The sequence below is a fragment of the Chlamydotis macqueenii genome, chromosome 2, assembly GCF_036417535.1.
Source record: "Chlamydotis macqueenii isolate bChlMac1 chromosome 2, bChlMac1.mat, whole genome shotgun sequence".
Taxonomy (NCBI): domain Eukaryota; kingdom Metazoa; phylum Chordata; class Aves; order Otidiformes; family Otididae; genus Chlamydotis; species Chlamydotis macqueenii.
In genome coordinates, this window is record NC_141557.1 from 72,625,298 (window position 1) to 72,640,204 (window position 14,907).

At 41.6% G+C, this 14,907-nt stretch overlaps 1 protein-coding gene across 2 annotated transcripts in view; it reads left to right on the forward strand.

The window, feature by feature from the left end:
• The window catches only part of RPP40 (ribonuclease P/MRP subunit p40), a 32,720-nt gene extending 18,458 nt beyond the window's left edge, over positions 1–14,262 (forward strand). The window contains exons 9-10 of one of the 2 annotated variants that reach the window (XR_015257627.1): positions 13,428–13,520; positions 14,245–14,262. The gene's annotated coding sequence lies outside the window, so the exon portion shown is untranslated. Of the gene's footprint in view, positions 1–13,427; positions 13,524–14,244 lie in introns of those variants that run through there. The other variant, XR_015257625.1, reaches the window with a different exon arrangement.
• The last annotated feature ends 645 nt before the right edge of the window (positions 14,263–14,907 follow it).

Here is a 14,907-nt window from a genome sequence, read left to right on the forward strand (position 1 = left end):
GACTAACTCAACTAGGGGGCTATTAAATAACCACCTTCAGAATATGAACAAGAATTTCAGGAATATCTACCATAAACTGAGGCAACTCTTGAGAAATGATTGGCCTCTGTTTCATCCATCCTTCATCTGCTGGATGTAGCTTACAGCACTGCTTAAAAATATTTGTTTTAATGAAGCCACAAAGAGGAGCAAAAAGAGGGAGCTGACGTGACTTGAGCAGTTTTCAGCTTTCCAGAGAGCAAGGTCCTGAGTACCTTGGCTATGCCAAGTTTCTTTTAGCTGGCTTTATTAGAACAATTTAGTGTCCTTTAGTTACTAGAATATGGATATGTTTTACTTGGATGATTGAAGAATATCCAAAGCAGTGGTATATGCTGTTCTGTTCTGTCCACTCACTTTAAAATATAGATAACCATTGATACTTAAAATTATTGTTGTTCATGTCTAAGCCAGATGTCTAGGTTTGTTAGGTACCAACAATCTTTCTGCATTCTATGCCACCAGGGCTGCAGAGAATGCAAAGGGACTAAGTTTTATTATGTGATTGACAGTGGAAAAATAGCATGTTTATTGATTTATCATGGAGATAAGTATTTCTAATTGTTGCCGCTGTTGAAGTTTTTGCCTTTATTCAGTACTGCCAAATTGAGTAGGCATTTTTTAAAAGATACAGCTTAAGGTTCTATGGGAAGCTAGTGCCGTTACACTGCAATTTTTGAAAGTTCATGTAATCTGACACCGAGATAGAAGCCTTACTGAACTGCCACTGGGACAACACTGATTACAACTTATGAAGAGAGGTTTCTTCTTTGTTATTGAAGCAAATTAAGGGTTGAAATGGTTGGCTTTTGCAGGGCAGGCACAAAACCAAGCAGTAATACGTTGGTTCTCGAGCCTGTTTTTCAATTAGATACTAAGTGCAACTTCAGAGCTCCTGTGTCAGAACAAGATGTTGTAGCCCCATAAACTTGTTTACATGTGCTCAAATATTTTTATAAGCTTTATGATAGTTGGGTGTCATTTGTTTTCCCATAGTTGGCATAAATGCCGTATCATGTACTTGTGACTGATTTGACAGAAAGGTGGTCATGTGTTCCAGATCTCGCTCGGATTTGTACTACTGGACAGGATGTCGTGACTCGCATCACTCATGCTAAATATTGTGGAGTCACAATCAGAGACCTGTGGAACCTCCCTGATCTTAAAGGTCGGTAGGAATAGCAGGTGTTTAGCAGTTCAGAGTAATGGATGCCTTGACCAGATGATTAAAGGTATTTGTGTGAGCAGCATGGGTTTGGAAGGTCCGTGAATTAAGTCTTCAAAATGATGTAGCTGCCCTCAGGTTAGACCTGTAAAAGCAGTGGTGCCTACATCATTTTGAAGACTTCTAAAAGACTTTTGAAGACCTGTAAAAGCAGAGCATTGTGGTGTCTACTTGTAGGTAGTTAATTCCCCAGTGGCATTAGCAGCCTTCAGGCTGGATACTCAGTCTGGCAAAGGGCATTTAGTTTTGTGCTCAGAACAGAGATCCAGAAAAGTCTGCATGCTGTGTAATGAGCTACCTACACTGCCTGGTAGACAGTGTGAAGGGCTACAGTGCACCTTCAGATACTAGTTCAGCCTGCTCTGATGGAAGTGGGGATTTGAGGGTTTTGTTTGGTTGTTTTTTTCGAGGGGGGACCTACAGTATGAAACAGAAAGACAAGGTTGCTTGAAGAACTGCGATAGAGACATCAGAGTTTTACTCATAGCTCTGATGACAAATTGCTGAGTGACCTTCTACAAACAACTTTACAGTTCTGTGCTGCTCTGACATTTTCCCATTCAATGCGGCAGACTTAGGGATGCTCCTTGCTTTGTAAAGCACTCTGAGAGCGCCATAGGTTACCATTTAGTGTTTGCAGAATTTACTTCAGAACCTACAATCAGCTCTTGCCACATCCGTTTTCCTCTGAAGACTGCTGATCAGAGAGGAGCGGTTTTGGCCAGGGCTCCGGGGCAAAACAAGTCCTATCTTTCCTCTACCTGCCTGGAGGGTGATGTAAGTGAAGGAAGTGGTATGGGGTTTATTCTGCTTAAGGCAAGACTGTAATGTGCTGGAGAACATGACTCCATTTAGCATTGTAGAGAACAGAGGGATGAGGGGTAACTAAGGGTAACATGAAGCATTTGGGATATTTATAAAAATATGAAATGGCTTTTCTTGATAAAAGAGCGGTTGTGCATCATTAAAGCCTACAAAAGCAAAATGGGAGCATGCTTTCCAAGTCAGGAGGAGAGCGATCCTTAGCAGTTGCTAATCTATTTATGTTCCAGTCATGCTCAGAGTGTGGCTTTGAGATCAGAAGCTCTTGTAATTGCCTGGAATATGTCACTCTGCAGCAAGATTCATTGTTCTCTTCTCCCCAAGACGAAGGCTGAGATTTTTAGCTGTAGGACTTCCCTTTCAGTCAAGCAGAGAGACATTGCTAAATTCCCATGTGTTGTTTTGTGGAAACACTATTAATTATGAGTTCCATTATAAGCGTGTCAGTTCTGTGTGATCTAGGCAGAAGTTGATGCATTTGGTGGGAAACAGCCAGAGCTTTATTTTGGGAATTATATATGAGATTTAGGAGCCAGATTTTGATCCCTGTTGATAGAAGCCCCTTAAACTTTGCAGGATCAGTTGGATACTTCTTTGGTTCCTTGATTTTTCAAAGGGTTAGAGACTTAATTTTTTTCTTTCCTTTTTCTCAACTTCTTGCTGCCCGGTTTCCTTCACTGTTCCCCAAGCAATGCTTGAAACATTTAGACATTAAGTAAACTTGAAGCTTTATGTTTTGCATGAGGATTTAGAGGGGCAAGATTCAGCAGGGATTGAAGGCAGTTTCAGGAAGCTATGTAAGATGTTGCTTCAAAAGGGCTTCCAGCCCATCCTCACCCATGTTACTTTGCATGGGAACCTCTGTCCTGAGTGCATTTTTAAATAGTGAAGAATTCCTGTAGCTTCCTTTCAAGTCCCCAAGGTATTGTTGGCCGTGGGAACCTCTCTATGTAGCTCCTATGGAACCAGCAGCTTGGAGCGTAGCCATGACACTTCCATGTAAGACAGCACACGTGCTCTATCCAAAACTCTTCACTGGTGTTGGTAAGACTGGGTGGAAATGCCAATCTTTATTCTATAGATTTGTTTCTTTTGTGAATGACAACGTACACTGACTTTTCCTCCTTGGGGGCTGAAAGTGGAGTTGCTGCTAAGTTTCAATTAAATATGAGACTTCTTTAGATCCAGGTGCTATTGTCCCTGCTCCTTCTTTAATACATGACTTAATCAAGTGAATTATATACTGAGAACCTGAAGGGAGAGAAGCTGTGAAGAAAATATCTTTCTCCATGCCTGTCAGAAGGTAGATCTGCCCATCCAGGAGTGCTTTGGCACTTTGTAGTCTGGAGCAGTCTTTTTCTTTTCTTGCTCCAGTACGCATTGTGGGTTGGTTCAGGAAGTTGAAGTGCTCCTGGATTTACTGCCATCTGCTTCTAAAATTGTTCACTGTGCTGAAACTGAGAAATCAACCAGGGAGATAGGCTTTGCTGCAGGCAGGGAGCCTGCTTAGTGTCCTGCTTGCCCAGCCTGACCCTGCCCTTGGCCAGGGGTTGCCACAGCCTGTGTAGATGACCAAGCAGGATTTGCTTCCAGGGAATATAAACTGTGGAGTTCTTGGCCTCTTTTCTGGAAGAATAGTCTGACAACTGTCATCTGGGCAGAAAGCCCTCACCACTGAGAGCTCACTCTCAGCTTTAATTCAAAAATGGTATACCTCCAGGATGATGTTGGTTTAGGTTTTTTGTGGTGTTGGGTTTTTTTTGTTTGTTTGCTTTTTTTTTTTTTTTTTTCTTTCCTCCTCAGACATCAGTCATTTCAGGGATACCTGCCACTTTCTGAAAGATCCAAATAATGTGATTTGGAAACCAAGTTAATGGGTTGAAAACTGCAGTGGTAACACAGAACAGATGTTTGGCTGAGGCTTTTTCAGTAGAATAGAAATTGCTTCATGAACCACATTTTGTCCAAAATGTCATAGGTGCTTGTACCTGTAAATTGCAAGAACATGGTAGAAGCACCTCAGGTTCTTAAAAAAGTGTACCAGGTCATACCGTTACTACTCTCAAATGGCTGTGATGCCTCCCTTCTTCCTTCTGAATTCCATTACAACAAAAAAGAAAGCCAAAGTGAATAAAGAAAACTGGAATTTAGAAATTGGTCTTGGACTGAGGCTAAACATGAGACATTTTGACTTCAATCTTTTAGATAGTAATATAGAAAAAGATACAATATTTTAAGACTAAGTTGTTTTTCTTCAAACTCGGTAAGAATTTTGCGGGCGAAAGAGGACAGAATGTGTTAAGATGGTTGATACCAGTGCAAATAGAGAACTCCCAGCTTCTTCCATAGTGTCCTGAATTGGGCAAAAATGTGCTTTTTTTTTTTTCTTCCTAATGAACAAATATTTTGCTGTGCCAAACACCTCTAAGCATGTTTAGGTTTATTCCATTCCCACTCAGGCAAGATGAAATACTGCCCTATTCTAAGAGAAGATCTGCGAATACCAGAATCTGTGTAAAAAGTCAAGAAGCTGATAGCATTGTAATAAACCCTCTTGGTTTCTTGCCCTTTGCAATTATGGCAAGGAAAAAAACCCTCTTGATAAATGCCCATAAAAGGTATTTGGATTTTTTTATTAAACTACCTGAAGTATACTGTTTTATAAGTAAATAGCATTGTGGATGGCATGTCATTGACTAAATCAGCTGGTGATGGTGGCCACTAGAGCTGTGTCCTCTCATCAGTTCTGAGCTGTTCCGCATGACACTGAGTGGGGGCGTATTGAGTCTGATTTTTCAAGGAATCCTGTTTCCATTTAGAAGTAGAAATACATGGCAGCCTTTTTGTGGACTTCAGTTTCTCTTGACATCACTGATCTTTAGCGTGCTTTCTCTCTTTCTCTCTCTCTTTTTTTTTTTTTTTTTTTTTTTTTTTTTTTTTTTTTTTTTTAAATTACTGCAGTCAATTTTATTACAGAGGGGATAAACTTGATTCCTGCTATTTTAACCTTCCTGCGTGAACTTTCTGGGTGTTCTTAGTGAAGGATTCACTATTGGTAGCAGCACATTCGGAGGGAAACAGTGCAACTTCTGAGCACTTCACAGAATTTCTAACCAATTTTTACACTGTACATGAAATACCGTAGTCTGCTAGAGTGTTATGTCAAGCGCTGTACTAATGTGTAAAGTGATCATCTCTGCCTTCCAGTGCTTCCAATCTTAAAAAAAAAAAAAGGGAGAAAAGTGGTAAAGTTGTGCAAAAGGTGTTACTAGAAAAGGGAGGATAGAGGAGAGAGAAATGCCTTGCAGAGTGTTTCACCCAAGCCAATGCTTTTAAACTTGATTGGTTGTTCTTAAACGAGATTCAGAAACTTTGTCCTTGCCCCACGGTACTGTGATTAGACATGTAGGCTGTTGAATTGTGTCCCTGCAGCTGTTCTGAGGGTGTTATTGCCAGCAGAAATATGTCCTGTTTACCAGATTTTGGAGGTATTGGAGAATTACCAAAGGGATCTGTCACTCCTTACTTTTTCTTCTTCTCTCCCAGTAGCATCTGATTTGCCTTGGTGATGGAAAAGGTTGGTAGATGGAAAATCCTGAGACAGACCGTCAAGAACAGTAACGGTTTGAGATAGTGAAAACCAATTTGAAGATCCTGTAAAGAGCTAGGGGAGTCTTTCTGGGAAGGGAATTGAAGCCAACGAGAGAGAAGTCTGGACTATTAAATTAATTAGCCTGTCATGAGGTTTTTGAAAGCAAAGAAGGAGCTCTATTAGCATGTTGGCTTCATGGCAAGTAAGAGCTGGCTGGAGCCTGTTCCTCTGCATGTAGTTTTGGGATGAATTAAAGTCTTAAAGCTTGTGGGTTTTGTTGAAAAATGACATTTTGAAAGAGGCAAGTTGGCTGCTGGGAGTCGGAATCACAACAGAGCCAAAATAAGCTTCGTATTTCTTAACCCCTGTGTCACTGTGAGGTCCAGATTATCCCAGACGATGTGCAAATGCCCAAGGACTGAGCATTGTGAGCTGCCAGGTTTTAGTGAGAAGGGGGAAAGGAAAATAAATTAGTTGTCCATTATGTAAATACATGGCAGGTATGAAAAAGACTGTTGTTCAAACCTGATAATGTTTATGAGGAAAGGGAGAAGGCGGCTATAGAATAAGAAAAAAAGAGCGAGGGATGTGAGTAAACTGAAAACTCAGACTATGACTTCAGTGTTTGGCACAAGTCGGAAGAATGAATAAAGCACTGAGATGGTAGGGGGCAGGGGGAAAAGAGGTGTCAAGAGAGCATAAACAGCGAGTCTTGAGCCAGCATGCTGTGCATTGTGCTAGTAGGCATCGAGCTGGATTTGTGGGAAAGATGGATAACAGGAAAAGAGACTAAAGGGTTTGAATGAAGGCGACCAGAAGATTGCTGTGCTCCGGTCATTTTTATACTTTGGTATGAATTGGATGCAGCTCCATAGGACTTCAAAGAGGAATACCAGATAATGCTAGCAGAGAAATAGGCTTTCTTTTTATTAGAAAAGATGAAGACTAGATAAAACTGTGATTTATATGATTGAGTGTGTGGGAAGCTGGCATCAAGGGCTGAGAAACTAGCAAATTGAAAAGGCCCAAAGAGAAACAGACCTGGATCCCAAGGGACTGCTTATTCTCTCCTGAAACAAAATTATCATAAAGAAAGATAAACTTAATAAAATTGGGTAGTAAATATAATTTTGGGCAGATTGTAGCCAACAGTGCTCGTGACCTGCTTCATGTATGTGTGAACGGGGGATTAGGAGCCTCAATGCCTTAGGATCTTTAATGCTGTAGAGTAGCAGCTCCAGGCAGGTCCAGCTAGAAGGGTGCTGGGCGTCCTCCAGCACCCCTGTGTTCCTTTAAACAGGTATTGCTGGCCCCTTCAGATGGTGAATGGTTTTACATGTCCTTGTCAAAAACTGTTCTGAGCGTAGGTAAAATTCTGCTTCAAGGGTGCTCTTGGATAAAGGCAACACAGCAGAGAGAGGATGTATCCTTCTACATCCATCCATCCATGTATGTAGATGGATACAGCGCTGATCCGAAAGGCAGGGAAGGATGTAGTGGCCAGGGGCTCCTCTTTCATGTGGTTCCTGCCCTGTCCCTCAGGACACCATTTTTTATAATTTTGTGTTTCCATTCAATTTGATCAGGGGATGCAAAAAAAGAAGTTGTTTTCTTCAGTTTCTGCTGAAGAAAGAAAACTGCTATTCAGATGAACTCTTTCAAGGCAGGAAGAGCTGTGCAGATCAAATAACAGTGCAAAATCGTTGCACCGTTCCATCTTCTGTTTAAAAAAAAAAAAAAAAAGTACAAAACAAGAAGGATGCCTGATACCTACCTCCAGAGTTCCCAGAATTGCTTGTGAAAGTTTCCCATCATATATAGGCTTGGACCAAGAATCTTTAAAGTAAAGCTCCTGAAGCTGTGCCAGCAGGCCCTGTTTTGTTGTTTTATGAACGTTTCCGATCTTCACAAGAAATTATATTGGAACAACGTTGGGTCAGTTTGACTGGGACAAAATTGAGTTTAAAGTGGTCTTGATACAAAGGTAGTTGGATGACTTATTAGTAAAACATTTAAAAAAAAAAAAAAAGTTACTGCAAAAATGTGGTTAAAACTCTTATGAAGGGCAAAACCTTGTAAGTTTATTGCGTAAGTTGTCCATGCAGAATATGTATATATAAAAACTGCATGTTATGTATTGTGTGTGTACAATCAATTGTTTTTGTATCATAAATATGTTTTAAATAAGGGATTTTAAAACTTTAGATCTAAGCAAAATTTGCTCTTACTGAGAGCCATGTGTCTAAACCTCATGGTTACTGTCGAAAGTATCAAACTTCACTGCTATCGTAGAGCATAGGTTTATTAACTTACAGAAGTAAAAAAGTAGGAACAGGGGGAAGTCTCTAGCTAAGATTTTTGAAAGGTTGGAGGTCATCTTGCTTTGCTCCAGGACCATGCAAACCGTAATACGCTTGTCAGTTAAACTGGTTTGGGGTTCTGTACCCATTCCGGGCACCTAGCCAGCCTAACTTACAAAACTGCCATTATCATGACTGTTATGAATGGTTCCACTTCTTCCCTCGGATTTCTTCTGCCTTGCTTCTTTTCTTCTTTGAGGAAGTCTTATATTTTCCTGTCACTTCTGAAGAGACCCTAATTTTCCCCTTAGGGTTTCCCGCAGAGTCGCAGAGGCTCTCCAGCTCTCTCACAAATGTAGTCCTTCCAGAGGCAGCAACAAGCAAGAGTGTTGCTCCTCAGGATCAAATCTCTGCTGGCCCAAACCAACAAAGCCAAGTCTTGCTGCTAGGACACCTACAGTGTTCAGAGTTTTTTAATTTTATGGTTTAACACAGAATTTCTAAATATACATCTAACTCGAAGGCTGCGAGATTTTGGCGTTTGCATCATTCCTCACTTATGGCCACACCATTTCTGTGGCAGTTGCTGGTGGTTGGTTGGTGAACACTTTTGAAGTATTTTGATGCCCCTCCACAGAACATGAATCAAAAAGTACTGGAACCAGGTGCTGGCCACCCAGCAGCTTTGGGACTGCGAGCACTGTGAGGTACCCATGGTTTGAAGGCTCTCGGGTAATGCAGTGTTTACTCTGCTGTTGCCTCTGGCCTCACAGTCTCCAGGAGGAATGAGCCACTGCTTCTGGCAGGCCCCTAGATGTCTCCTTTCCAGGTCTTCCCAGTTTACTGCTTGGGGTAGATGTAGATGTGGGTGGTGCTAGTTATCAGAGAGAGCGTGCTGGAAGGTGCAGTTTTACATTGCTGTTGTGAGCTGGGATCACAGCTTCCTTCATGAGAGCCTGCAAAGTGGTGATAGTGTGTTGATCTAGCGGGGAAACGGGGCAAGTCTGTAATCTTAGCAACGTTGTACTCTGCTGTTTAATCATCAGTGATTTGCAGGGTCAAGTATGGCAGCAGTCCAGGCACGGCGCGCAGATGCCTTCGCGCAGCTCTTCCAACAGGGCTCCTGTTGTGCACAATAGGAAAAACAGATGTAAAAGATCCTTAATCTCAGCTGTCATCCTTGCGGAGGAGCTGTACTGCTCTTTCGTGCATTTCGTGTAGGATCTGGGTGGAATGCCCTGTTTCTCATTTGTCTGTGGAAGTGGTTTCAGTTTGTGACGAGGCGGTGGTCTGAGAGAGAAAATCCAGTGCTTATCTGGCTTGTGCCTTGTGCTGCTGGGCTGCTGTGTCTTCAGCGATAACACGTTTCTCAGGAACGTGCTGTGGGTCCTCGCTGTTAGTGCTGGAGATCTTCTCAGGTTACAGTTGCTCTTCATCAGCATGAACTTAGAGGAGCAGGAATGTCAGAGACAGGGAAATAATGATGGCGTGGCAGGTTGTTGTGGATTGCTGGCCAGAAATTTTCCAACAGGGAATTTCCTGGGTTCAAACCAACTTCTTGGGGTACAAAACTCTGCTGAAGGTTTCTGAAGTCTCTGCATATAAAGTCAGGGATTTAGTGCATGTCTTTTTGCAGACACTGGCAAAATTACATTTATTTTCAGCCAACCAACCTGACTTGGGAACTCTGGACAGTTTTTTATATGGCTTGTATTTTTAATTATTATTTATGTATATGTTAATCTTACAGACTGCTGTATTACTTGTTTATTTTGTTTAGAATGTTCAGTAATCAAAACCAATTTACCAGAGGGGGAATTGAAAAAGAGAGATCTTAAGTGACATGCTGAGAATCAGTGATAACCAGTTCATTGGCAAAACTGCAGTTTTACTGCCTCTCTGCCAAGAGCTGTCTAGAGGCAGATACCCCACATCTCCTGTTCAGAAACGTTTTGCACCCGAAGAATTAACTAACCAGATCAGCACTGGGGGGACCTGTTCTGCTCTTAGGAAGTGTAGTGAGGGAAATGAATGGCATTTTAATATTGGCTAACCAGAGATTTCCAGAAGCTCCTCACATATTGTCAGGTTTTGACATATCTCTTTAATAGTATTCTTGTATTAGTATTCTCCCACTTTTTTTTTTTTTTTTTTAATTGATGTTTCATTGGTGTTTTCAACCAACTATGTTTAAAATATTTAAAGTCTGTGAAAAGTCTATTTACTCAGCTGGGATGCCTAAATCTGTAGCAGAACGTAAAAGAATGGAGTGAATATGAAAAACTACTGTTGTCCTCTTCTGAATGGTTGGTAGTGACACTGTGGGTATCCGCTGTAAGGGAACCCGAGCTGTAGACCTCGAGGCTGCATCTTTTTAGTGCAATAGCCTATCTTCTTGTGCCAGGACTTTCAGAAGCACTGGGGATCTGAATTATACTTTAAGTGTTTATTCTACTTCAGAGGTGGATTATGTAAGGTGTCAAAATTTCCTGCTTTACATCATTAGGGCTAACAATTTGCAAAGATCTTCTATTGAAGGACTTAGAAATAATTCTGCTGCGCCACAGATAATACAAATAATTTCAGATGCTTTTGATTCTAGGGCAAAATAAATCTGTTCTCATGAGCTGAAATAGATTGCCCAAAATGTCCAAAAGATTGTGGAACTGTTACCCCTGGTTTCTCCATCAGACTGACTGTTGTGGTTTATTTTGTTTCAAGAATATTGATGTCAAGACCTGACTTTTTCTTTCTCCCTTCCCTTGGATGCATGAATTTGTTTCATGTCTATCCAGAATACAATTTTCTGTCAGCATGAAGGAACATGTAATTCCCTCAGAAACACTAAAAAATGAAAGTGTGACTTCAATTATTCCTAGACACAATATTATGCTGGCTTCACAAATACTTCTGTGGATGTTACAGCCCAGCTCTTGAGATCAGAAAGTTAAGTTTGCAGACTCCTATTTTGGCATGATTGGTCTTGAGAAGCCTACCAAGAAGCAAGCAGAAAAACTTCTGGTGGACAGACAAGGTGGCTTCCCTTGGCTTTCTTATTTTGATCTCACTGATTCAAGGGGTCAGCCAGTTTTAAAAATCCCAGCTTTGCATTGTTTTAATTTTGTTAACTGTTATTTAGCATCTGTGAATAATTGTTCTAGCACATAAGTTCAGGGTTTATTATGTTTCCAGCTTCAATCTCCACCACTCTTTCTGAGCATAAAGTCCAGGAGTGGGGGCATGGTGGAGGGAAGAAGAGGAAGGACTATAGGGATGTCTGTCTTTTGACATTGAACATGATGTTATTTATTTTGTCATTTTTACTTCATGTAGTGCAAGCTCAAGCTTGGTGTCTCAGTTATTCCTGGTTTAGCAGGTGGTTTTTAGGTTTGTTTTGGTGTTGTGTTTGGTTTGGGTTTTTTTGGGTTTTTTTTTTGGTGGGTTTTTTTTTTGTTGTTTGTTTGTTTGTTTTTTTAAATAATACTATTTGACTAAAGATCCTAGTTCAATCTGACTAGCTCAGTGAATTCCAAAACCATTTGTAAGGAGCAGCATCTGCATTTCACGAAAGTTGCTACTGGCAGCAGCCATTTTGCCCAGCACATGACCGAGGTGGCTTTGAAGGGTGACCTCTGTGCGTGCCTTTTCCTACTGAGACAGACAGTGCAGCGAATTAAGTGAAAATTAATAAGGAGGAGGCAAGGACGACAAGCAGGGCTTTGAAGATTGTATTCTAGGTTTTGTCTAGCAGTCAAAACATTTTGCTGGAGATGGAAGTAAAGGATTATGATGCACGAGTCCTGGAAAGCAGCATCTGGGAAATGCTGGTTTATTACAACATTGCAAGTTGATTTCTCACCCTGCAGTTGCTCTGTAGTGTGCGTTTAGTAAGTTATCTTTACTCCTCTGAGTATGTGTTACAGTGGACCTAAAGGCTCAGGCTGTATGCTGTCTTCTTGACCTAGCCCGTGGGGAAACATTTCAGTGTGACCACCAGTGGCTGAATTACTGTTCAGCTTGATTGATTGAGGCAGATCTTGGAAACAAATGCAAACTTTCAAGGAGCTGCTGAGGCCAAAGCAATGTTTCAGGTACTGTAAAAGGCAAGTATTTATTTTGGTTAAGTATTTATATTTGGTTATTGCAATCCTGTTTATCCTTGAAGAAACAAATAAAGTCTTTTCTTTGGACAAATAACTTCTTCTGTATGCTTTTTAACAGACAGGGTAAAGGATGATCCCTGTCTTACCTGAAACGTGTGAGTTTGTACTCTCTGTTCTGGATGATTTGCTGTCATCCAGCACAAGATGTTGGGTTCTGAAAGACTAAAGCATGCAGCGTTGCAGAGCCTGATGAGCCTGCAGTTCTGGCTGTAGCGGTTGTTTGGTGGCTGATGAATGGATAGTTGGAAAATGAACGCAAGTGGGTTGTTCGTTTTTTTTTTTTTTTTTTTTTCATTTGTTTGTTTTTTTTCTTTTTCACAGAATGGTAGAGGTTGGAAGGGACCTCTGGAAGCTATCTGGTCCCACTGCCCCCTACTCAAGCAGGGCCACCTGGAGCTGGTTGCCCAGGACCATGTTCAGAAGTTTTTAGAGTATCTCCAAGGATGGAGACTCCACAGCCTCCTGGGCAACCCATGCCAGTGCTTGCTCACCCTTGCATTAAGAAAGTGTTTCCTGATGTTCAGAAGGAACCTCCTGTGTTTCTGTTTGTATCCATTGCCTCTCGTCCTGTCACTGTGCAACCCTAGAAAGAGCCTGGCTCCATCTTCTTTGCACCCTCCCTCCAGGTATTTGTGTACATTGATGAGGTCCTCCTGAGCATATATGTTGTCCCTCCAGGAGACATCAAGGTGGTTGAAAGGAGGTTGTAGGGAGGCGGGTGTTGGTCTCTTCTCCCAAATAACTTGAGATAGGACAAGAGGAAACAGCCTCAAGTTGCGGCGGGGGAGGTTTAGGTTGGATATCAGGAAACACTCTTTACAGAAAGAGCGGTCATGCACTGGAACAGGCTGCCCAGGGAAGTGGTGGAGTCACCATCCCTGGAGGTGTTCAAAGAATGTGTAGACGTGGCACTTCAGGATATGGCTTAGTAGGCACAGTGGTGTTGGGTTGATGGTTGGTCTTGATGATCTTGGAGATCTTTTCCAACCTTAAAGATTCTGTGATTCTAAGTCCCCCATGAGGGCCAGGGCCTGTGAACATGAGGCTTGTAGTTTACATGAGTATAGGCATAGGCATTGATAATGTGCTCCACACTGCTGTATGGAACAGGTGTATGTCCACCTTGTGTTCTTGTCAATTGTATTGCTTCCAGCATTGAGAGTGATAAGAATGAGGACTTAAGGAATGGCAGTTATTCTCCCTTTGTCTTCCTGCAGCTCCTCTGACTTCAACTGTTTCTTGGTGGCTTCTAATTCCCCTTATTGGTTGTATTATTCCCTGTACAGGAGGGATGAGGAGGACCAAAAGAACTGCATCACCATCTTCTCATTTTGTACTGCAGTTCAAAATCTTTGCATGTGAAATCACTCTTCATCCTGTGAGTATCTCATGAGGTAATTATATTTGGTTTTTGTAGTAAGTTTGGTGCATGACTTAATCTGCCACTCATGTCCCTCACAAGTAAGAAAAAAAAATGCAGAGACCAGTGAATGAAGTATTTGCTAGAGAAATCTGAGGGGCTGTACAGAACAGGATCACGGTGATCATGTGCTGTATAGGTGTTCTCCTCCTGATACTCTGTCTCTTGGAAAGGAAAACTCACCTGTGCGCCATCTTCAGTAAAACTGAGCTCCCAAGCTGCATGACTTAAGGTTGCCAACTCAGCCTCTGCTACAGCTCTGTAAGACAGCCTGTGTGCTGACAGCTGCTGGCAGCTCCTTAGGATGGAAAATCATGTGGCAAACTGTAATTGAGTTGAGGCATCTCCTCCCTCCTACTCTCTTCAGAAGCACAGTTGTCGTGGCCCAGATAAATGTGAAGTGCGGCAACTTCCACCAACAAACCTAGGTAGACAATAGGCTCTCTTTATTAAAGTCTCTCCTGTCCACTTGGCCGGAAATGTTTTGTTTGATACCTCATTCCCTAGATGTTTACAGTCCTATTTTATGCACTGTTTAGGTAAAGTATGAAATATATCAGTGTAAAGTGAAGCAGTTTATAGCTCAGCATTTTGTGTTTTTTCTATTCTTTTTCTAGTATGCCTGACTTTAAGAAATGAATCTCACTTAAAATGATTATTTAATTCCCCTGAACCTTGTTTTCAGAATGATACTGGTGCAGCTTCTGAAGCAGAGAGAAATGTCTTTTAGCAATGTCAGCAATCCAGTGAAGTACTCGCTGAAGGAAACTGCTTCAAACCCCAGATTCATGTAAATTAGGAAGTTTGAACAAGGAAGAGACCTAGAGGTGAGTTCAGGTCTTTAAATTGCCCCAAAATTCCATTTGCTGTATGTTAGCTTACCCAGAGCTAAAACCTTGCTCTGCTTTCTGTTTTTTGTTTAAACTAACATATCAGCAGAAGGTGTGGTTAAGTGTACACAGGTGGCTTTCAAACAGTTCCAAGTACCTTCAGCCTATAGCTCTCTGGTGCTGTTTCCTGACCAGGAGAAAAGTTCTCTTATTTACTGCCAAAAATAAACTTGAGTGTGATGGAACTTTTGTGGGGAAAGTGTACTCTGTGGCCTCGGTCCAGTCCAGTTGCCATTTCTTGTCCATGTGCTGTTTGCTGGTCCCTGAGACAGTACCTGTTTCAGGAAGAGAACTAAAATGTCATAGAGCGATTCCTACGCTGCGTTATCAAGGCTGCTGTGCTACTTTTACGTTTTGTCATCAAGACTGACAGTTGCCTTACAGCATGTCTTTATGCTCCATCAGGAATTAAGCAGATTGCATAGTACAGTGATGCGATCAAGATAGATAGCAGAC